Raw genomic sequence first — 23,689 nt, forward strand, 5'->3', positions numbered from 1 at the left:
AAGCATTTTGTTTTATTTGATTTTACTTTTCTTTGAGAACATGAGGGCTTTTGATCAGCTTTCAGTAATTTCTTTTTTCAATGAAATTTATGGCTTAAATAAAATGAGCTCACCCAGTGGGTGCTGTACAAGTAGTTTCCTGTGAATTCTCATGGCCAATTACTTTCAATGTACCAAGAGATCATAAATCTTGAAGGCCATGAAAGTACTTCTTTTCAAGGCATGCTACAGTCCTTTTAAATTCCAAGGTAGCTAGTCTTTACCTAACTAACATTATAAAAGTTCATTTTACTTACCTTATTTTATTTTTTATCCTAAATGATTTCATAGTTTCTGAGCATTGTTTGATGGAGAGCAGCAAATCTTTAAATCTTCTTGAAAACAGAAACATTTTGGAGAGTGAGCTCTAGCCAAACTCTGCTTTCTAAATATCTGCAGCCTCCCTCCTTCAACCCAGCTCCTATCCTGTTTTCTCTACCATAGGATTTCAGTCCCAGTGAGGGAGTATAACTCAGAGAGGGAGAGAGTAATGAAAGGAGAAAACAGAAAAAAGAAAAAACAAACAAACAAAAATCAGTTCATTTCCTGAGTTGTATATATAGTCAAGGTTTATCAACAAGTAGAGAATGCATTTATTTTTAAAAGCATATATTTTGTTTTCTAAAACAAGAATACATACATTTTAAATCAATGTGTAGTTTTAATGTAGTAGAGTTCCATTTTCTCCAAAAAGACTTTTGAAAGGAAGGTAGCTGAAAGATGATGTCTTAATTTTGAGGAAATACATATTCACATTCTACTTTTCCCCTACATCTATCCCAAAACTATTGTAGGTAGAATAATAATGCATGTGCTTTTTGCTGGAAAGCCAAATTCACTATTTATGTCATTCCTGACATTGAACTGGGAACATCATCCTTAGGAAGAAAACATTAAAAACATGAATGCAGTAAGTGACATGAAGCTCCTCTAGTAATTGGGGCGGGAGAGAATCTTTGGTTAAAATCATCACAAAGAAGGTGTCACTCTTCTCCAAGGAAACTTCTCCCAGAGTAGGAGGCTGTGTACAAGACATTTTCTTCTTGTATGTTCTGTGTTCCTTTGTCTCAGGGTTGTAACTGAGATCATTTAAATTCTTATCCCTAGTCAGTGCTGTTTTTGTTACAGGGAACTGAACTCAGAAAATCAAAGTCACACCCGAAATATTGAGCAAGTATTAACTGGAATAGCCCCAGAGAGTACTTCAGCAGGGAACCAGGGCATAAGGGCTGTTTTGTAAGAGTAAATCACTTGTCTTAAAATTTGTAGTGTCCGAAAAGAAATCAAAAGAGTAATAAAAAAAAAACATCCTTTAATGAGTAATTACACTTGGTGAAATAGTATCTAAGGATCCATTGAAATATGTAGACAAGAGAATATGATCAAAGATTTTGCATAAAAAGTTATTAACTATCTTAAAAGATGAGCTTCACAATATTATAAATATTTAAAAGGCATTTTGAGAGGAAAGTTTCAGTCTCAGGGTAGGCTGCAGGCATGAAATAACCCAAAGGCAGCAATTATCCCTCTATCCTTATTTACTTCATTTCTACTTAATCAGTTATATGGTGGCAATTAATTTCCAGTTTTCCAATGAGGATTATTTAAGGATTTGCTTTTTAGTCATCATTTACATAGATAACTCTATGGTACCTAGTACAAAATGTGATTCTAAAACTTCTCAATAGTGGGAGTACATTTATGATCCTTTTTAATGTGCAACATTAAAAATAATTTCCTTCTAAGTAAAGGGTATGGAAAATGCTATGAGCGGTTATAGGCTTGTCACTAAAGGAATGAAAAATAGCACACCAGTAACTCTTTATTTATTCAAATTTTTGTTGGCTTGTTTTGATTTATCTTTAGGGGTGGATGGGTTGGGGCTCTTGGGTGGCAATTGAAACCTAGGTATTATGTGTATGGTTGTTGGAGCCACTTTACTAGTACTAAAGTAATTATTCAATAGTGACTAGAGCAACCAGTTGTTGTTCTCTCTAGACTTAAGGTGAACAGTTCATGAAAATAATAACTCCATGGAATAAAGGAAGGAGGATAGAAAAACAAGCTAGAAAACAAGCATGGTTCTCACATCTGGCCTCTGGAGCTGTTCTGCTGTGTTTGGCCGCCAGTTGAGAATCAATCTGGAATCCGACTGGCTAAACTATGAACTGCCAGAGTCAAGACTGCTCCATTCACTGTGCACACAAATGGGCTATGTGCTGGCTAACAGCACTCCTTCCAGCATAAGAAGGTGGAAAGATTCTGGACCAATGGGGAGGGAGTTGTTCATGTTCACACATACCATCCTATGTCTGTATATAAATTGCCACCTTATATATCATATGCTGTGACAGCAACATAATGAATAAAAAAATAATACTTTGCCATTCCAAGGTGCATGCACATCTGCTGTCTTAGTTCACATTCTAGAATGTTATTGTGGGCAACACATGGTGACTGCTAAATTTGAAATAAATGAATGTGCCAAAGGAAAATGGAGGACCTGTTTCTCAATTCTTACAGATGCTGTTAGAAGCACAGGGAGCCTTCCCCAAGAGAAACTTTAAATTAGACAATAAAGTGATTGTTTAAAAAAATCTGAGAAAGGAAATTCCCAACTTTCAACTGTATCATGGTCTCAGTGGCCACTATGAATGTGAATTATACTGATTGCCCTTGAAATGTGTTGGATCTTACCCAATTCTTTGGCTTGCAAAACTAGAATGAAATTGTATTTGTGTATCTTAAAGAATCTTGATTCTCCCCATGCTGCCTGAACCATGGTTGACTCCCTGCTCTGAATAAGCATTGTTCCAACCCTTAGGTTTCATTGTGAGTAGTTGACATAAGGCACTCTTGCTATAAAACTTATATATAAATGGTAGGTGATTGAAAATAAGCAAAATAGTTATTCCAAAGTGTAGTGAGGAAACTGTATATTAGAAGAGAAAGCAAAACGAGAAATAAAATGTTCCAGAAATGGAGTCTTGATTGTATGGACCAAGCAGTATCTTTAACCTTGACGGTAAATAAAACCAAGAAAAGGACTAGAAGATAAAGAAGGTAAGTAGAAATGAGTTCTGAAAAATGAACTTTTGAGTTTTAAATATATAGGATGTAAAAATGAGGAGAATCTAGAAAAAGACATAGGGAAAGAGTAAGAAAGATAAGTATATGAATCAATTTGGGCTAAGGGATGCCCAAATAAATGCTAAATAATTTTTCTGGATGTATTAATAAAGCTGTCTTTGTAAGATATTAGCATTTTAATTAGTAGACAGAGTAAGAATCACCCTCACTAATGTGAGTGGACACAGTCTCATCTGTAAATAATCTGAGTAAAGCAAAACATGGAGGAGTGACTAATTGCTCCCTCTGTGTGATCTAGGATATCTATCTTCTATCCTTAGACATCAGCACCTTTGGTTCTTGAGCCTTTGACCTCTGGACTCAGGCAAAAAATTCACCATAGCTTTCTTTCTTCTCAAGCTTCTGACTTGAACTACATTACACCACTATCTTCCTGATTCTCCAGCATATTGATGAATGACCCCAGGATTTCTCAGTCTCCATCAGTACATGATCCAATTCACATAATAAATTTATTGGTTCTGTTTTTCTAGAGATTCTTGACTAACACAATAAGGCAGGCAAGGTGGAAGAAGGACAGTGTGATACCCTGAAAATCCAAGGAAAAATGTATATAAGGACGAGGCAGTGATTGTCTGTTTTAAATATCATGGAAATGTGAAATATAATGAGCACCACAATAAAAAAGTATTTGATTTATTCATTATTTCTCTATGATCACTCCATGACATCAGAAAAAAGATAAAAGTATAAAACAGAATATAGTTCAATAATAATTTTGCTAAACTTTTCATATTTTTATAGATTCATATGGTCTTGCACTTCTATCAACACGTGTTTTAGTGTTCCCTGATAGAACCAATATCATTATCTGACTAGCTATCTATTTATCTATCTTTCTCTTACCTATATATCTTTCTATCTGTGACCTACAAAAGACCATCTGCAAGCTATACACCCTGAGATGCAGACAGCTTAACTTAGTCCAAGTTCAAATCCTCAGAACCAAGGAAATCAATGATGTGCTTTTGTGACTGAAACCAAAGCCCATGCACTGAGTTGGGTGAGGCACTGATGTAAGTCCTGGAACCCCAGACTAGAGAACCCAGGGTCCTGAAATCCAAGGTTGGAGAAGAGTGTATCTCACTTTCAGGAGAGAGAGAAGAAGATGCTTTCCTGTTTTTTCCTTTACCATCCAGGCCCCCAGCCATTTGGATGGTGCCTCCCCACACTGAAGACAACTCTTCTCTACTCAGTCCACTAGCTCACATGTTTCCTCTAGAAACACCCACAGAGATGAACTCAAAAGTGATGCTTTACCAGTTTTCTAGGTATTGATAATACAGGGCAACCACACTAACATCTGAAATTAACTATTTCAGTATGTAACCCTATTTTATTTTTGTCACTTGCCTCTTTTCCTCTGGAGGCAGAAAAGACTATTGACACTCATTTTCATTTATTCCAAACCTGTAATGTACCTTGGACAAGGTTCAGTGCTCACTTGTGCTGATTTACTAAAGAAAGAAGAAAAGAGGGAGGGGTTGAGATGGGAAAGGAGCAAAATAGGAAGAGAAAGGGGAGGGGTCAAGAAGAAAGATAGAGAAGGAGGAAAAATAGATTTGCCCATTAAAGTAGGCATTCAGCCAATATACATATACAACATTTAAACATCTGGAGAATTCTTTGCGGAAACCAGGAATGAAAATTTGAGGAGTATCCACGCTGAAAAACTGTCCTCATTATCAGAAAATTAACATTGTTGTCTACTTTATAAGAATTCCCTGCTAATGCAACAATTATTCAAAGGTCAATCTATGGGTTCTTCAAAAATCCCTTCAGCACTCGGAAGAGGGAGTGTTTCTTATCAAATAAGTAAGTTTATTTGGGAAAAAAAAACTTTTCATTTTAACTTAAATTGATTTACTGCCTTTATTCTGGAAATATAATTTAAATTCTTCTCCTGAAAGAAAATAGGAAAGTTATACTTTCAATGAAACTAGCAAGTAGGTGAAAAATTACCAACAATGCTCAAGAAGAATGAAACAAAATTCAAACAAATTTCCTGAAAGGATTTAGTAGGAAACTCTCTGTCTTTTGTGTCTCATCTTCCCACTATTCCTCTCAATTCTCCTACTACCTGATAGAAGAATTTCTCCATAAAACTCAATAAGCCATCTTTCCATTTTTTTCTTGTACAAATTATTAATTATAATTGTACAAATTAAAAATTAATAAATGCCTGTACTAGCCAAGATACTGTATTCAAGATGACAGTGTTTAAATTTTAAATATCTGAAAATTCTTTTGTTAAGATACAGATAATACCGTTCATGATATTTCTACCTAGCATGGGTTTATATGGACTGGTTACAGCATGAGATTTAGAGAAGTGAGAATAAAGGACAAATAAAATTCAAGGTTTTATAATCTCTTCAATGCTCATTCAGCAAATATTTCTTGAACATACATGCCATGCTCAGCCTTTTCCTACCCAAAGGAAACAAAAAGTTGTCCAAGCTCTATGGAAGATACCAGGGATTTAAATATGAAAGCATCATTTATAGTTTGACCCTCTTCATCATCATCAACTTCCTCATCAACAGCATCATCACAACTGGTAGTATTTATTCATCACTTATTTTGTATTAAGCATTGTGTAACTTACGTGAAAACATTTTCAATTTCTCCACATCTCCCACTTTATGAATAAGAAAGCTAAAGCCTAGAGAAATGGAGTTTATGTGGATGAGGTTCCCTTTGCTGTAAATGGAGCTGGAATTCTAATCTAGGCAGTTGGAGACAGATTCTGTACTCTTCATGACGTGACATCGCTTTCAAAGATGAGAATGAATTTGAAGTCAGATAGACCTATTTATAAATCCCACCTCTGCCACTTATTACAGTTCTAGATAGAAAATGTAGTCTCTAAGATATTTTTATCCATAAAATGGGGATGAAAATATTTTCTTCTGTAATTGTTTTGAGAAGTAAATATAAATGAATTGCAAAGGACATACCATGGTATCTGACACAGGGAAGCTATTCAGAATATTGACTATTGTCACCATTTTTGTGAATGGTATATATAGCCTGATTGTCAAAGTGAGCTCTGAATTGGTCACTATTTTTACAAAAACATGAATCAGTTCTCCAAAAATTTCAGAGCTGAATAGAAGGTCGTCAGACTGAGTTCTCACATTCTCCAGCAATCCATTTTCTCTAGGAATTCAAATCCTGGCATGAAATGTATTTATTTCATGAAATCCTTCCTTCACACGAAAGTGACGAATTCTGACTACTTTAAATTTAAATGGGCTGATATATTGATTTATAATTGCTCCTGTACAATTTCTCTGTGTAAAATTATTTTCAAGAAATGAATGTTAACAAGTCTCCTTTAGAAACATCACATCTGGATTCTCTTAAATTGGCAAAGCGGGAAGATATTTCAAGTGGAGAGGAATTTTATTATGTTATGTACGCACAACACTTCGTCAGAAATTGTAGGAGAGAGGAACACAAGAATAGCACACAGTCTATTCTCAATAGATTTTACAATCTATTATGAGGGAATAAAATAAATATGACTAATATAAGATTGAAAGGCAGCTGTCATAGGAGATCCCAAAATGGGAAAACCTTTGGTCATCGTAAAATCATCCGCTCTACAGCAGAAAGTGCCTGGATTTTAAAGCCTTAGGAGTTTGCATTCAAACCCTGACATAAGTATTATTTATGACATGATTTTGGCAAGTCACACACCGTCTCTGACCCTATAAATTTGTGTCTGAGAGATGAAAAGTGTGAAATTTTCATTTACCATCGATGTGTTGATAAAATAACATCAAATGAGAAAACAGATTGGAAAACACCTTGCCCATTACCTAGCACACTTAACAGTACTCAATGAATTAGCAGTTTCTCCCTTTCTCCTCTAATTAAAACAAACAACAAATAAAAAGAAGTTGATGCTATAAATAATTTCAAACGATTGACTTATTAAGGACTCATTTTTCTGGGCTTTCTGAACTCCCATTCAGGCATAACAGCAATGCAAAGGTACTATGTACTAAACAGGAATTTGCTCTCTAACCCTGAACACTTTTGGAGGCTCACTAAAAAAAAGAACAACCATATGAAAAATACATTCATATCTTCTAAAAAATTCCTATCAAAGACATTTTCTTTTATGTCACTCAAAGGATTTTAAATTAATGTTCACCTTTAAATTATATATAGAATCTGATGCCAAGAAAGTGTCTGCTTGGCAGAACTGAAGTACTTCTCTTTATTTGGCCAGAAAATTATTTGAACAATGGTGACTCCACAAGTGGTAACCATGGAGGACGGTCACCTTCCACTCCCATCTCCAGGACCTGTGTCCACCCTTCAAAACACCAGCATTCTAGAAACAGTCATGCTGATAGTTCCTGGTGTGGAAAATGTTTCATCAACATCATCCGAAGGTTGAAGAAAATTATTTTTGGAATCTTGTCCAGCAGATTGACCTGTAACAAACAATGGAGGTGAAACACTGTATTTCCTAAACAAATACAATTGCACTGAAAAAAAAATAACACTAACGACATTTTGTGACAAGGCCAAACTCACACTGCCTCACTGAGGAATTCAGTTTCCAGCACATGAACTTTGGAGGCAGTGATGGTTGGGGAGGCCTAATGAGAGAAATTTGGGTCACTGGGGTGGAGCCTTCTGAAAAGGTTGATGCCTTTCTCAGAAAAATGGATTAGATGTTGTGAGGGTTTGTTCCTTTTTTCTCACTTTTGTAAGTATGAGCTTGGCATTGCACATGTCAGCATGATGAGCTTGAACTTTCTCTAAAACCATGATCCCAAATAAGCTTTATCTCTATAAATTATCCCATCTCAATTATTGTGTTATAGCAACAGAACATAAACTAAGACAATCTGATGTGGCATATGTACTCATTGCTCCCCAACCAGAAAATCACCCTGAATATTGTACCACACATGAGAAAATTCTAGAGTCAAAAGTGGATACAAATCAAGTTTCTACTCTTCCCCCACTTGTAGGAAGCTGGCAAGATTTTTTTTTTCACTGTAGAATGTTTTTCTGGTTAGTGTCAGCATCAAATTACATGGAATTCTTAGTTTTCTAAGTTCTCTTTCTCAAAACAACAATGAAGCTGGGCTTTGGAGGGAAAATCCAGAATACTGCTTAGCTTCCTTTTCTTCTTCTTCCCCATGCCAGTGCTGAACATTAAAATCTTTGGTTATCTCAGCACTCAGTAAAAGTGGATAATGTGGTGCACACCTGTAGTCCCAGAGACTCAGGAGTCTAAGGCAGGAGGATCACAAGTTCTAGATCGGCCTGGGTAACTTAGCAAGACTCTGTTTTTGTTTTTTTTTAAAAAAAAAAAAGTTTTAAAAGATTGGAGTTGTAGGTCAGTGGGAGAGAACCCTTGGGTTCAATCCCCAGTACAATAAAAACAAAACAAAAAGTTACTATGACACTCATTTAAGTAGCATCTTGGTTCATATTCCTGTATAATTTCCTACTTATTTTTAAGTCATTTAGGAACTAAATGAGTCCTTCCTTATGAGAAGCCATTTTAAATAATTTTTAGCCAGATTAAATTGAAATATACAAGAGACAGAAACTGAAGATGATTACTAGAAATTTAGAGTGAGAAATATGTTAGAGGTCATCTAATATAATCTTCCGCTTGATTTATGGGTTCTTTCTAAAATCTCTTTAGTTCGTGGAGGAAAAGTCCCCATCAACTACTTTATTCCTTGCCCCCCACAGAGCATGAAATGCACTGCCCTATGCACAATGGACTCTCAATAGATACTTCTGACAATTGTGGAAATATATAGTACATAACCTTGTGGGATTCAACTTGTCAGTGCCTATTGAAGAATATAAATCATTTCCCATGCTGAGCCTTCGCCTTTATAAACTGCAGAATAAAGCTCAAGCCAGGAGTGGAAGCACCTTCTCAGAATTTACTGGATCATGGATGTTGTATATCAAGAACAGTAATGTTACTATAATATAGTAATCTTGGTGTTAATATGATATAGTTCTGCTAATAAAATTTAAGAAGTTTTAGGAAAAAAAAGTTTTTATCACTGGATAGAGGACATTTTACTACATCTGATTTGGCATTTTAGGAGATATTTCCCAGAAATTCTTGCAGTCCACTCATGAAAAACTAAAGGAATATGTCTGACCTCTATTAAATAAGAAATTTCATATAAGACTAAAATTGATTCTCTCTGTGTCAACTTTTGAACAGCAAAAAATTGCATTGAACAATGTCTAAGAAAATGAGGATAGTGAAGTGGGGTTTAAAAAGAAAAATGACAACCAAAGACTGGATTCAAAAGGGATACTTTTCATTATAAAATAATAATAATGAGTACAGAATAATGTATTTATTCTAGTCTATCAATAATAATTGGTACAAAAACTGGCACAAGCCTTAACAAAAACACTAGAATACCAACAAGACTTAGCATAGACATCATCCTAACTTCTATATGTGATAAATTGAGGCATACTTGTATAAAGGGAATATGGGTGTTAGGGTTTAGATTCAGCGGTGTCCCATAATACCTCCTGTGTTAATTCAGAGATATTCAGAGGTAGTTTATTGAGTTATGAGAGTTGTGACCTAATCAGCCCCCCTGAATGGACTGGGTGGTAACTGTAGGAGGGTGAGCATGGTAGAGGAGGTAGGTCTCTAGGACTGTGCCCTGGAAGGGTTCATAGTTCCTAAAGCTCCTTTCTCTCTCTCTCTCTCTGCTTCCTCTCCACCAAGAGTGGAGCAGTGTCCCTCGACCACACTCTTCCACCATAGTGTTCTGCCTCCTCTAGGGCACAGAGAAATGGAAACAATAGACCATGGACTGAACCTCTAAACCTCTAAATTATGAACACAAATAAACTTTTCCTCCTCTAAGTAGTTTAGTTCTTGTCAAGTATCTTGATCACAGATGTAAAAACTGACTAACACAATGAGTGACCACCCTTTCTGTATCTTCAGTTCCATGTACAAAACCCATAGCAATTGAATACAGAATTCTTATAAGAATGTATTTGCATCTCTGAGGTGCTTAGTACAAAGTAGATTGCCTTTTGTGACTATATGGATAAAATATCCATTTTTATAGGCATTAAGTTATATTGTGCTTATTTTGGCCCTTGATTCAGTGGAAATGATGAACTACTATAGTAAGATCTAACCTTAAGATTTTCCTCAGGACCCAGACAAAGGACTCAATTATAGATTCCAAATGCATCAATAATTTATAGTGTTTTGCTATTGAGAAGTATCAAGTAATCGTATTTATTTTTCTCCCACAAATACAGAATTAGACTCTTCTCTATTAATTGAATGACCTTGGGCAAATTAAATCTTCCTGGGCTTTATCTTCTTATCTGCAAAGTACAGAAAACAATATTGATACAGATATTTGTTGGAAGGGTTAAAACATAATGCATTTACAGTGTCAATTGGCCCATTTTCAAAACATAACAAATATTAGTTAGCTGCATTAATATTATTAAAGGTTTGTTTTTTTTTTTGTGTGTGTGTGTGTGGTGCTGGGGATTGAACCTAGGGTGTGAGGCAAGCACTCTACCAACCGAGCAATATCCCAAGCCCAATATTATTAAATTTTAAATGAGGTTTCTCTTTGAACTGTACACTTAATATTATGTGTGTAGATATGATTGGCACTATTTTAGCTGTTATTAAACAATTTTGGAAAATAATTAAACTTGATCTAGATGTGAGAGTTTATAAAATTTAAGGAGCTGGGGATTTAGTTTAGTGGATGAACATGTTCTTAACAGGCCTGAGCTCTGGGTTTAATCCCCAGCACCAAAGAATAATAATAACAATAATAATTTATAGTTGTTGGAAGTCAATCCTCCACCTTCAAATATCAGCCATTTCTGAATATATATGTTCATATATATATATATTTTTTCCAACACATATTCGATATATAAATATGTATATTCCACTGATTATAGTGCTAGCATATTAAATATTCAAAGAAAAAAATCTGAGTTAAACTTCCAGAACTGTCATTTCCTCCTTTTCTCATGATCTCAATTTCATGATTTGTAAAATAAGGATGGTCATGTTTAGTCTAAATATCAGAGAGAGATTTTTGAAGATTGAAGCAGATGATACAAGTAAAATTACTCTGAAAATGTGCAATATTCCTACACATGTAGATTCCTATTATTAATCAAAATGGACAGGTTAATACCTATAATTTGAGTTTACATGTAAACATTTCTATTTATCCAAATTAGATAATTCACAAGACTGTTTCCTTTTCTTTTTATTCCTCTAATCAACATGTCATTTATTGATCAATCTAAATATGAAAGGAACAATTGCAATGTGAAATTTTATGTGCAATGGAGAATTTAATGCAAATAAAACAACTATAAATCAAATTGTAAAATTATATGCTATATAATAATAAAATGGATGAGATAGACTCTACATAGATATGGCAAGATATGCATCCTGTAGTATAAGATATACAGAGTGTAACCCCCTTTATGTAAACACATGCTCACAGAAAATGTCCAGGAGGACTATAGACCAAATGTCAATAGTGATTATTTTTAGTGTAAAGTTTAAGAGCATTTTACTACACATCTAAAAATATATAGCCAGATTTCTTTGTATATAATTTTTTTGAACTATAATCAGAGGGAAAATATTGTAAATGTAGGCTCCTTGAAAATACTTGTAAAACTTTTAAAACTAGAGAACTCAAAGATAAGAAGAGCCCTTTATTTCAAAAGATAGTAACAAAGCTTCTCTGTCCTTGGCACAGCCGAGAGGATGGAACTGTAGCTGAGGGTACAGGTCAATGCTAGCCCAACATTGGCCTGTACCCTCTTCTCAGGGAAAGAAACAATCTGTGAGGTGAACAGAGAGCCTACATCCTGGGAGCAAATTTTTACCCTTCACACATCAGATAGAGCACTAATCTCTAGGGTATATAAAGAACTCAAAAAGCTAAGCACCAAAAAACCAAATAGCCCAATCAACAAATGGGCCAAGGAGCTGAACAGATACTTCTCAGAAGAGGATTTATAATCAATCAACAAATATATGAAAAAATGTTCATCATCTCTAGCAATTAGAGAAATGCAAATCAAAACTACTCTAAGATATCATCTGACTCCAGTAATAACAGCAGCTATTATGAAGACAAATAACAATAAGTGTTGGCGAGGATGTGGGGAAAAAGGTACACTCATACATTGCTAGTGAGACTGCAAATTGGTGCAGCCAATATGAAAAGCAGTATGGAGATTCCTTGGAAATTTGGGAATGGAATCACCATTTGACCCAGCTGTCCCTCTCTTCAGACTATACCTAAAGGACTACATACTACAGGGACACAGCCACATCAATGTTTATAGCAGCACAATTCACAATAGCTAAACTGTGGAACCAATCTAGATGCCCTTCAGTGGATGAATACATTAAAAAATGTGGCATATATACACAATGGAATTTTACTCAGCAATAAAAGAGAATAAAATCATGGCATTTGTAGGTAAATGGATGGAATTGGAGAAGATAATGCTAAGTAATCAAATGACAAATATTTTCTCTGATATAGGGAGACTGACTCATAGTAAGGTAGGGATGTGGGCCATGGGAGGAATAGATAAGTTATAGATAGGGAAGAGGGGTGGGAGGGAAAGGAAGGGGGCTGGGGATTAGCAAGGATGGTGGAATGTGACAGAAATCATTGTCCAAAATACATATATGAAGACACAAATTGGTGTCAAAATACTTTATATACAAACAGAGATATGAAAAATTATGGTATATATGTGTAATAAGATTTGTAATGCATTCTGCTGTCATTTTTTTTAACTAAAAAGAAAAGAAAATCTGAGTTCTGTGTTCTCCAAGACAGAGCTGGAACAATTGAATTGGGTTCCCCCTAAATGACACAATAGATTCCTTATAAGTTTGTCTTCCAGAAAAAAAAAAATGGAAATTCTTTTGTTCATCATTCTTTACATTATTACTAAAATAATAATGGAAAGTTTACGCAAGTGATAATTGCATTTCTTATTTGTATATTTCTTTGAAATTAATGAAGACTGCTTTCACATATAAACTGCTTGTCACAGTGTCATAAGAAAAAGACACATCTTTATGGAGCACTTATGAAGTGGTCATTAAATTCGAAACATGAACACAAATGAAATCTTTATTCTCAAAGCACCAGTGGTGCTTAGCAGGGTGCGCTATCTCCTTGCTACATGGTAATGTAAAACAAATCTTGGGCTTTTTATGTTGTCACCAGGATCAAGGTTGTCATTGGATTTTAGGGCCAGGACTGAAGAAATCTAGAAGTCCTATGTGCACCAAACAGTCCAATGTAATACATTTCCCCCCAACCAATGGCAAAAATAACCTTCCAGTTACTGTTAAAAAAAAAATAACTTCATGGTATTGCCATATTCTGCAGATTTTCTCAAAATATTATGTTACTGAATGGCTTTGCGAAATTTGTAGAAGTTTGCTTTCTGTCAGGTCAAAATATGTTCTTCCTGATAGATTTTGTCTTCTAATATCATTTTACCAGCATAAGAAGAAAGAAAGAGAGAGAAATGAAAGAAGGAACAAAGGAAGGAAGGAAGGAGGGAGGGAGGGAGGGAAGGAGGAAGAATGGAAGCTTCTAGGGAGGGAAGACAGAGAAAAGAAAACACATAGTGGAGAAGAAGAGAGGAAAGGGGTGAGAGAGAAACAGGTTGAACTAAATTAAATATAAAAATATAAAAGAGAAGAAGAATATTAACTCCACATTTCTACATATTTTTTTTTCTTTTCTTTTTTAAACTCAGGGACATTTAACTTCTGAGCCACATCCCCAGTTTGTTTGTTTGTTTATTATATTGAAATAGTGTCTCACTAAGTTGCAAAAGGACTCAATAAATCACTGAGGAGCCTTGAATTTGCAATCCTCCTACCTCAGCCTGCTGAGTTGCTGGGATTACAAGCCTGGCAGTCCACATCATTTCAAATGAATGTCCCTGTCTACCTTCTTCATTTAAACCCTCTCACACTATTGATGATGAGCTCTGTCAATAGAAAAGTTACTCGCCTGGAAATTGATGTGTTTCATCACCAGCATAGACATTAAATACTCAGGTAAGTGGCTTAATGTTGCTAAGAATTCCTAAAATGAGAAATGGGGTGAATGACTGCCCATAAGATGCTGATAGTCCTTTCTGTCTCTCATGCCTCTGTTTCTCATAAGAATCCACAGTCCTCAGATGTCCAGGACTCTGAAGCTTCCCTCATGTTCCCAAATATTTCTCACTTAAACAAGAGGAAGGACCAGGACCTAGCAGCTGAAATCAGTGCAATTATCACTGAGAAGAAGTTGGTTTGGGTTGGATTGTATTTACCCCTTACCTTGAGTTTTAATTTTCTTTCATTTCCTGTGACTTTCTTAATGTATGGAAATCCCATTAGCAGAATTATCACACATAGAGGTTCAATAAAAATAAGTTTTCCCTGATTGAAATAGAGTCAGACTAAAAGATTCCAAAGAGAAGGCACAACTTGAAAAATTATATTTTATATGGACTGTTAGGGTCAAACATTTGCCATTCCAGAAGAAATCTGTAGCTATTTTTATATTGGTACATTGAATTAATTCTTCTAAAAGTTTACATGTGGGCAAAATAATTATTGATACACACCAAATCAAATTTGTTGTCAAATACCCACTGAAGTAATGCAGAATGCCCATGGTTGCAGTTTTCAAGATTCACTTTTCTTCCTGATATCTCCTTGCTCCAGTGCTATTCAAGGAAATGTATAATTTGTTTTATGGTTTATTACCAATCCAGTCATAAATATCTCTCCATCTCACCCTACTTGCCTCACCTTGCTTCAACCTGCTGAGTATTTCCTGCAATCTGTTTTATTTGTCATGAACAATTGGCAAATGAGATCACTAATTAGTCTGTGCATTAATTACTTTTCCATCTGTGTTCCCTTTTAGAGAAGTAGGTACAGTGATGGTAGCTAATTAAGACTAAAGATGGTCCATTGATCTCCAGTACTTGGGTCTCTTTCTCATTCCCATGCCCTTTGTTGCCAGGTAGGTGTGGGAGAAGCAGAGCTTGAAAGTACTTTTATTCAATCCCATTCAAGTAAGTCTTCACTCCTTGCGTACATGAAGCAGGCATTGTTATGCAGAGTTAAAGATAGATACAGATGATGAGATAAGTTTAATATGAATGTGGATGTCAAGCAATAATTCTACATAATTTTTTTAAATATTTATTTTTAGGGTTTTTTTTAGGTGGGCACTATATCTTTATTTTTTATTTTTATTTGGTGTTGAGGATCAAACTCAGCGCCCAGTGCATGCCAGGTGAGCGCGCTACTGCTTGAGCCACATCTCCAGCCCAATTCTATATAATTTAAAGAAGCAAAATATAAACAGCAATAAAATTGTATGACTTGTTTATTTTAATAGTTTTTCTTTGAGTAATAAATACATTTCAGACTGAAATAGAAGTACAGATTTGGATTTTGAAAACGATTAAAGGACTAACTATCTGTACCTACATTTTCCATCATCTGAAGTCTAGATGTTCAGCTTTCTCAGAAAGGAATGTGTGAGTGTGTATGTGTGTGTGTGTGTGTGTGTGTGTGTGTGTGTGTGTGTAAAATAAGAGGGAAATGGCTGAAATAAACTGATTTTTAAAAATTTGTTAATGTCCCCACTTAAAAAGAAAAAAAAATACATGATCATGGCAAACACTCTAACAAGATAATTGTAAATTGTCAATAACGTTGTTATCATTCTTCCTCTACTAGCGTACTTTGGAGTACAAGTTGCTTAAGTGTCACATGTACCTTCCAGAACTTTTCCTGATTTACCAAATGAGATGACAGATAAGTCAAGAGAAAGATAGAGATAGAGACATGCACACACCAAGGTAAACACATGTATGTACATGTTGTAAAAACTGCATCAGCCAAAGACCACTAGGAATAAACACGCACTCTTAACAAATTCAAATTTCTTTACCTTAAGCATGAAGGGTAGGCACTTTCGAGTAGCAACATCTGCCACTTGACATGGGAGAGGAGGGCCAAGTCTCATGATTAGGTGGGCTCCCAGTGAAAAATTCAAAGAAAGATGTATAGGAAAAGGGATCAGTTCTAGAAAATTTACTTTGTCTGAGATGGGATCAGAAGAGAGATTATTAAGGCACTAAGAGCTGCCAGGAGATGTGGTATGACACCACTGGACATCCCCAGGCAGGTCTGAGCAACACTAGGCAGAAGCAGCAGGTACTCAAGGAGGGTGTTGCTGTGGCATTTCTTACTGAATACCAAGGCTTTGGGGCCTTGGGAGAAACGGTGTTTCCTGGTAACTTGGCTGCAGATTCCCTCTGCATCTGTCTCCTCACCCAGGCTAATGTAACAGCAGGAGTGCTTTTTCCTGTTTCAACCAAGCAGATTTTCATCACTCCTTCAGTTCCAGAATTTTATTCTTGCAATATATAGATATTGAAGTAAATAGATTTGTAGATAGATAGGTAAATAGGTAGATTTATAGTTCATATATATAAAGTATACTATATATGTAGTTTTCACTTACAAACAAGGAAATTAGAAAATACACATACTTTTTTTTTGCAATTATCTGTTTATATTTAGCAGTCTGAATTTACTCTTCTTTGTCAATACATAAATGTCTGTGGCTATTTTTAATGGCTATTTAGTATTTGTGAGTAATTTAACCTGCTTTCCATTTTATATCAAATTGCTTATAATTTTAAATGAGATAAATATGTATACTTAAATCATTCTAATATATAATCATTCTAATATGTATACATACACAATATATGCATGTTCTCAAACACTTCAGTATGTAGTTTTAAATTATAAATTTCTAGATAAAAATTGCTAAGTGAAAGAATATGCATTTCAAATTTTGATTATCATCAAAAAATGCTGGTTTTTTATGATAATTAAAAATACCCCTCATATTCCCACCAAAATTGTATGGGTTTGGCCCTTTTTCCATATGCTCACCAATATTAGATTTCATAAATTCTTAAATTTTTGGCAATCTGATAGGAGGAACTGACATTTCCTCACTGTAATTTGGATTCTCCCAACTGCTAGGACATTTACCATCTTTTTTGTGTGTTTATTGTGCAATTTTTTTGCATGTTTTTTTCAATCACTTCCCTTTCACATCTCACTAATTAAAACTGAATTTTACAGACATAATTCAGTAACCTCATTATTACTTGAGCAGCTTAGAAATGTAAATGTTCAAGTAAGAGGATCTCAGGGTGAACCCAGCAATTCTGCTTAGGTGGTTTGTCTTTTACTGGCTGCAATCCAGGGGACGATCACTATGAGGGATGCCAGGATCAACATATTCAAGGTTTAGTCTCATAGTGAACCTGGGTACAAACTCAATTCCTCCATTATATAGTGGTCTTAATTCAAGTTATCTTTATATGAGAGGGCAGCAAAGGATAAAATAAGGACACATAAATACTGCTTTGGTGGTAAAATATTTGAATTATTTTAACTGCAGATACTATTTTGTATGCAATTTTATACACATAATAGACACTGCAAAGATCTCAAAGCAAAGCTACTTTATATAAGCTGTGTTTTAAATTATCTATATAAATGACTGGCCCTGGTTCTCTTTCAGTTTCTCATAGCTCTAGATTATTTCTTCTTTCTTTCTTTTGTGAATTCATATCAAAGAAACTAGAAAACTCTGATGATATTTGGTATGTAACCTTCAAACACGTTTGAATTAAACAAAATCTTCTATCCCGAATTAAAAATTTTAAAAATCCTTCCTTTGTGGAACTTGTAATTGAGAGAAATTACTGTCATATATTTTGTGCTTCATTAATTCTCCAACATTGAACAATATTAGCATCTTGAACCAACATTAAGTATATAACTTATTATTCTTAATCTATATTTCCTTCAAGTAGTATTTTCACTTAACTTATAACCTTGCATTTTTTTTTAATTTGGCCCACATTTATCACAATCATTAAATTATAAAAGTGTAAAATAAAATTTAGCTCTCTCATTAGTTCAGGATTCACTGTATTTGCCATCTCAGATTGTAAATATGCAGAATTACCTTCAGAACTTCATGTGTTTCTTGACTTGTTTTTACATTAGTCTGCCATTTCATTCCAATTTTAGACAACCCTTTTAACCTTGAAGTTAGCTAGATGGCAATTAAACTCAGCAAACCCTTATTGAATATTATCTGCATTGATAAGGGGGGGTGATTATCAAAGAAAGCTATGTCTACTCTCAACTATTCTATACTTTTTTATGAAAGAGCATTAAACTAAGAATATTTCAAATTTAAATATTGAACCCAGGCATCCATTAAAGTGATCTATGTGGCAAATTATTGCAGCTGATCAAAGGGAAGAAAGGATGGCTATGAGGTGATGGGTTTAGTGAGGAGCTCCTAGTTCTCCTGGGATGGTTGTTAAGTAGAAAGACCTGAGAGGAACAAGATGTATAAGGTGTTCATTTATGAGATAGTTGGAGATAAATTGGGGTACATTGAATGAAGTTAAGTATTTACACTGTCATTTAATAAGAAAAGAATACCACTAAACTTAGACAAACCTAGGTTTAAACCAAGAATTTTTCTTTTTAGCTAAGTAACGTTAAGATTTAACATTTTAAATCTCAGCTCTCTCATGTGAAAAAAAATTTAAACACATATGTGGATATGCAGCTCTCTTACCCTACCAGTGGGAGCATAATTAGCATAACCACTTAAAAATCTGGCAAAATCTACTAAAGTTGAATATATGCAGTCTCCTGAACCAGCAATTCTTCTAGTTTATGTACACTCAAAGCAAATACTTCTGTATGTTCAAAAGGAGTATCTGAAATACAACAATATATGAAGCAATACTATCAATAATAGCTAGAAGTTGGAGACAGTAAATAAGTAGAATAGATTACCAAATCACGGTGCATTATTACAGTGGAATATTACACAACAATGAGAATGAATAAACAATACTAAAGCCACAATATGCCAAATCATGCATTAATCTCAGGGACACATTAAAAGAAGTCAGATGTAAAATCATACCCTTTATTAATCCACTTAGGTAAAGTTCAAAAGTTCACTCCACACATACACACACATACAAAAAAAATCACTGTCAGGAGTTAGATATCAGGAATGTGATTGTGCTAACATTAAGGGTAGTTTTGGTAGGGGCTTGAACAGTCTTCTGAGACTCTGGTAACATTCTGTGATCTGTTGTGGATTCTAATCACATAGATGTGCTCACTTTTCAAAAAGACATTAGACTACACTTATCATCGTACACATTTCAGATTGCATACATATTTTATTAAGATTTGCATTAAAGACATTTATTTTATATATCTGTTCTGGAGATTTGTAGCAATCATTTTAAATGCTGCTATCATTTTTCTATCATTCCTTATCAGATATATGGGAACACAAGATCAGTTAAAAGAAATCACTTCGACAAATCAGTAATCAGTATTCTTGGGTGTATATTCCAGAGAAATAAGGAATCCTGTTTACATCAAAACCTGTACAATGATGTTGTTTGCAGCATTAATCTCATATTAGGCCCAAACGACTGCAGACAATGTTAATAATTCAGATACTTTCAGTAGGAGAACATTTAGACCAACAGTGGATTGCTATCCTGCAGTAAAAGGAAGCTATGCAATAATTTTTGCAAATAGTGTGTGTGTGTGTGTGTGTGTGTGTGTGTGTGCACTTGTGGGAGTTAATGATTGAAACTAGTGCATTGCACATGGTAGGCAAGGGTTCTACCACTCAGCTACATCACAGCCCTGGGAAGATTAATGGAATTATATGCTAAATAGGGGGTAGCTAATATCAAAATGTCAAAGAGTGTATGTATATACTTATATAGCATTCTTGAAATGACAAAATTAGAGAAATGGATAACAGATAAGTTGTTTCAGGAGTTAGAAATGGGTGTGTGGGGTTCAAAATGGAGATGGATATGGTAATAGGACAGCGTTCTGAGAAATGCTTAAGGTGATGAATGATGCTTTATACTGGCTACAATGTCAGGTACACGAACCTTCAATGATAAAACACAGGTGTACACACAAACACATTGGGGTTGGGGGATAGAAAGAGAGAGAGAGAGAGAGAGAGAGAGAAATAAAACTGAGAAAATCTGAAGGAGGCACCCAATTGTGTCTAAATTGGCATCCTGTTTATGGTATTATGCTATAATCTTGCCTAATGTTACTATCAGGGAAAACTGAATAAAGTATATATGGGGCCTCTTGGGTAGATTTCTTACGAGGACAAGTGTAATTTTCCCAAAACAGAGAGTTTAAAATTTTTGAGAGCAAAAAGGTGATCCAGAACTTGACAATATTTTAACCTTGTGCTAGACTGAAAGGAAAACGTTTTCAGTGAGTGAGATCCCTCCTTTAAACAAAGTGTATGAGTCAATGTGACCAATAAAAATTGCATAACCCAAGCAGGACCCAAATAACTATGAATGTTAAGAGTTCTGAAGTTGTACTTCTATACTTTTTACAAACCTAAAAGAAGATTGTGTGTTTGTCTTGGTGTGTGACTTTGGGTATATGTGGGTCAGTCTGGTTATTAAGGAAGCACAAAAGGAACCAAAAAATATTTTGGGGACTACCAGACCTGTCCTAAGAAGTGGATTACTGACCAGGCAACATAAATATGCCCAAACCACCTGGCAACCATATCCCTTCCAAGAACAGGGTGACTTAATTTAGCTATTTCTTTTCTTTTTAATTTTCTTTTAATTGGTTCTAATTAGTTATACATGACAGTAGAATGCATTTTGACACACTGTACATAAAGAGAGCACAATTTCTCCTGTCTCTGATTAAACATGGTGTAGTCACACTGGTAGTATAGTCATATATGTATGTAATAATGTCTGTGGAATGAGAGAGACATTAATTTAGCTTTTGAAAGATAAAAAAGCAGTAAATACTTGTAGAAAAATTGGGAAAATAAGAAACAGAAAATATGTTTCAATTGGAATTATAAACACTATCTTTTATAACATTTTGTTATAGTCTTTCCTAACTACCAATTTCATTTTGAATAGACTGCCCTTCTTCCCTTGTTCTACAGCAAATATTTTCTCTGACATGGAATTGATTTTTGTTGTTGTTGTTGTTGTTGTTGTTATTAGAGGATGAACTCAAGGAAGCTTTACCACTGAACGACTATCCCAGTACTTCTTAAATTTTATCTATATATCTATCTATTAATTTATTTCAGACAGTGTCTTGCTAAGTGTCTGAGGGTCTTATGAAATTCCTTAGGCTGGCCTTGAACTTGTGATTCTCCTGCCTGGGCTTCCCCAATCTCTAGGGCACACAACAGAGTGCCTGGTTTTGAAATTTATTTTTTTTAAGTTATTTGAACTAGTTATATGTTGAATCTTTTTTACAGAAGTACCAGGATTAACTGTTTGCATATTTCTGGAAGTCTAATGTAATACTTCATTTTTTTTCCTAGTACTGGTAATCAAACAAAGGGATACTCTACCACTGAGATGCATCCACTGCCTTCTCCACTTTTAATCTTTGTGGCTAAATTGTTGAGGCTGACACTCAAACTTGCAACCCTCCTGTCTCAGCCTGTAGAGTTGCTAAGATTACTGGCATGTGGTGTCATGCCCAATCCCATGATTTAAGTGTAGGTTGCACATAATGACTCAGGACACATGAAACCACATGTAATCTAGTATCCTGGTTGAAATCCTGAAACAGAAAAAAAGATGGTAGTTTAAAACTGAAGAAATCTGAATGAAGTGTGGACTTTAGTTAATAATGATGTGACAATATTGCTTCATTCATTGTGACAAACATATATATGTATTTAAGATGCTATTAAAAGGGAAACTGGATGTAGGTTATATGGACTTTCTGTGCTATCTTTTTTTTTAATGGACAAATAACTTTATTTTATTTATTTTTATTTATGTGGTGCCAAGGATTGAACCCAGTGCCTCACACATGTGAGGCAAGTGCTGTACCACTGAGCCACAGCCCCAGCCCTTTCTGTGCTATCTTTACAGTTATTCTTTAGACCTAAACCAAAAGCTTGCTTAAAAAATAATATAATGAAGACCTTTGTGAAATAAATATTTTACAGAATTTTGTTTCCTTAAAATATTGCTAGAAAGAACATTACTTGTTCTTGAAGTTTGAAATATTTTCATCTCTTGATGCATGTTAACAACTTATTTTTCAAAACTCTGTACTTCCATACAAATTGTATGCATACCCTTATTATCACAACTATGATGCATGTTTGCTTTGTAAGTAACAGCAACAAAATATTACTCTTTTCTGTGTCTTTAGCGAAATAAATAATACTTCTGGTTATTAAGAAGGAAAGTTACCTTTTCAGGCTGGGTAGCAATTGATAAAAATATTTCTTGAACATTTGTATTTCATAATCTATGTACCGAATTTTTCTTTTCTATTTCTCATGTTTTTATTTTTTTAAATCTCTCCAAACGTATTCAGACTATTAACTTGTTAGCCTCTTTGTTGCAATAGTTAAATCCTTTTGGATTTCCCAAAGAAAAAATTCTTGTCATTTACAAGTAATGATGATGTTGAAGTCTTATAATATTACCCATAAATATTATTTCATTATCCTTGCTTATTACATTGCATTTATTCTAAGATACTCCTCACTTAACTTCTAATTGCATTTATGGAACTTTTGGAAATACCATAGTCTTAAATTTGTATATAGATTAATTTATACAAGTTTTCTTTTGTGTTTTCTGATTATACAACCATACTTCATTTTTAATTCAGATAAGTTTTTCCTTATTTAATTTTAACTGCTTTGATTTTATTTATTATATTATGCATGTAATTTGTTTATCTGCATATAACTTGTGGAAATTTTCATTAAAAGATTCAGCAAAATTAAGATCGTCATTTTTAAATAAAACTTTTTTAAATAAAACTTTTTCATGCTGAATCCATCTCCTGATTTGTTACACAATGGGTTCATATTTTTATCCGTTTTGTGAATATTTTATTTGTTAGGTCTATGGATTTTTATTTTAATGCTGAAATGTCTTAATTGTTATAGCTTCATTATAAATATATGTAACTGGTGTTAGATAATGTAGTTCCGTGTGTGCTAGCTTTTATACAATAGTCTTTATTCTTTACAATTTCTGATAATTATTTTTCTAAATGACTCATAAATTCATATTGTCAAGTTAAAAAGTCACACTATGATTTTTATGAGATTTGCATGAAATCTAAAAAGGGAAGGATTGGTTTATCATATTCAATTTCCCATCTGTGGACTTGATATGTCTCTCCATTTTTAAGTCTTCTTTTTCATCTCTCAGCAAAAAATATTCAGATTAGTTCAGTTCAGAAAAGTTCCTAAGATCTCTTCCAAGCATTTTT

General features: G+C 34.3%; 1 long non-coding RNA gene across 1 annotated transcript in view; it reads left to right on the forward strand.

Moving 5' to 3' along the window:
• The first annotated feature begins 14,158 nt into the window (after positions 1-14,158).
• LOC144377907 (uncharacterized) overlaps positions 14,159-23,689 on the forward strand; it is a 49,084-nt gene continuing 39,553 nt past the window's right edge. Inside the window, exon 1 of the long non-coding RNA XR_013439184.1 lies at positions 14,159-14,329. This is a non-coding gene — a long non-coding RNA (uncharacterized LOC144377907). The remainder of the gene's footprint in view (positions 14,330-23,689) is intronic.

This window comes from Ictidomys tridecemlineatus, chromosome 5 (assembly GCF_052094955.1).
Source record: "Ictidomys tridecemlineatus isolate mIctTri1 chromosome 5, mIctTri1.hap1, whole genome shotgun sequence".
Lineage (NCBI taxonomy): Eukaryota > Metazoa > Chordata > Mammalia > Rodentia > Sciuridae > Ictidomys > Ictidomys tridecemlineatus.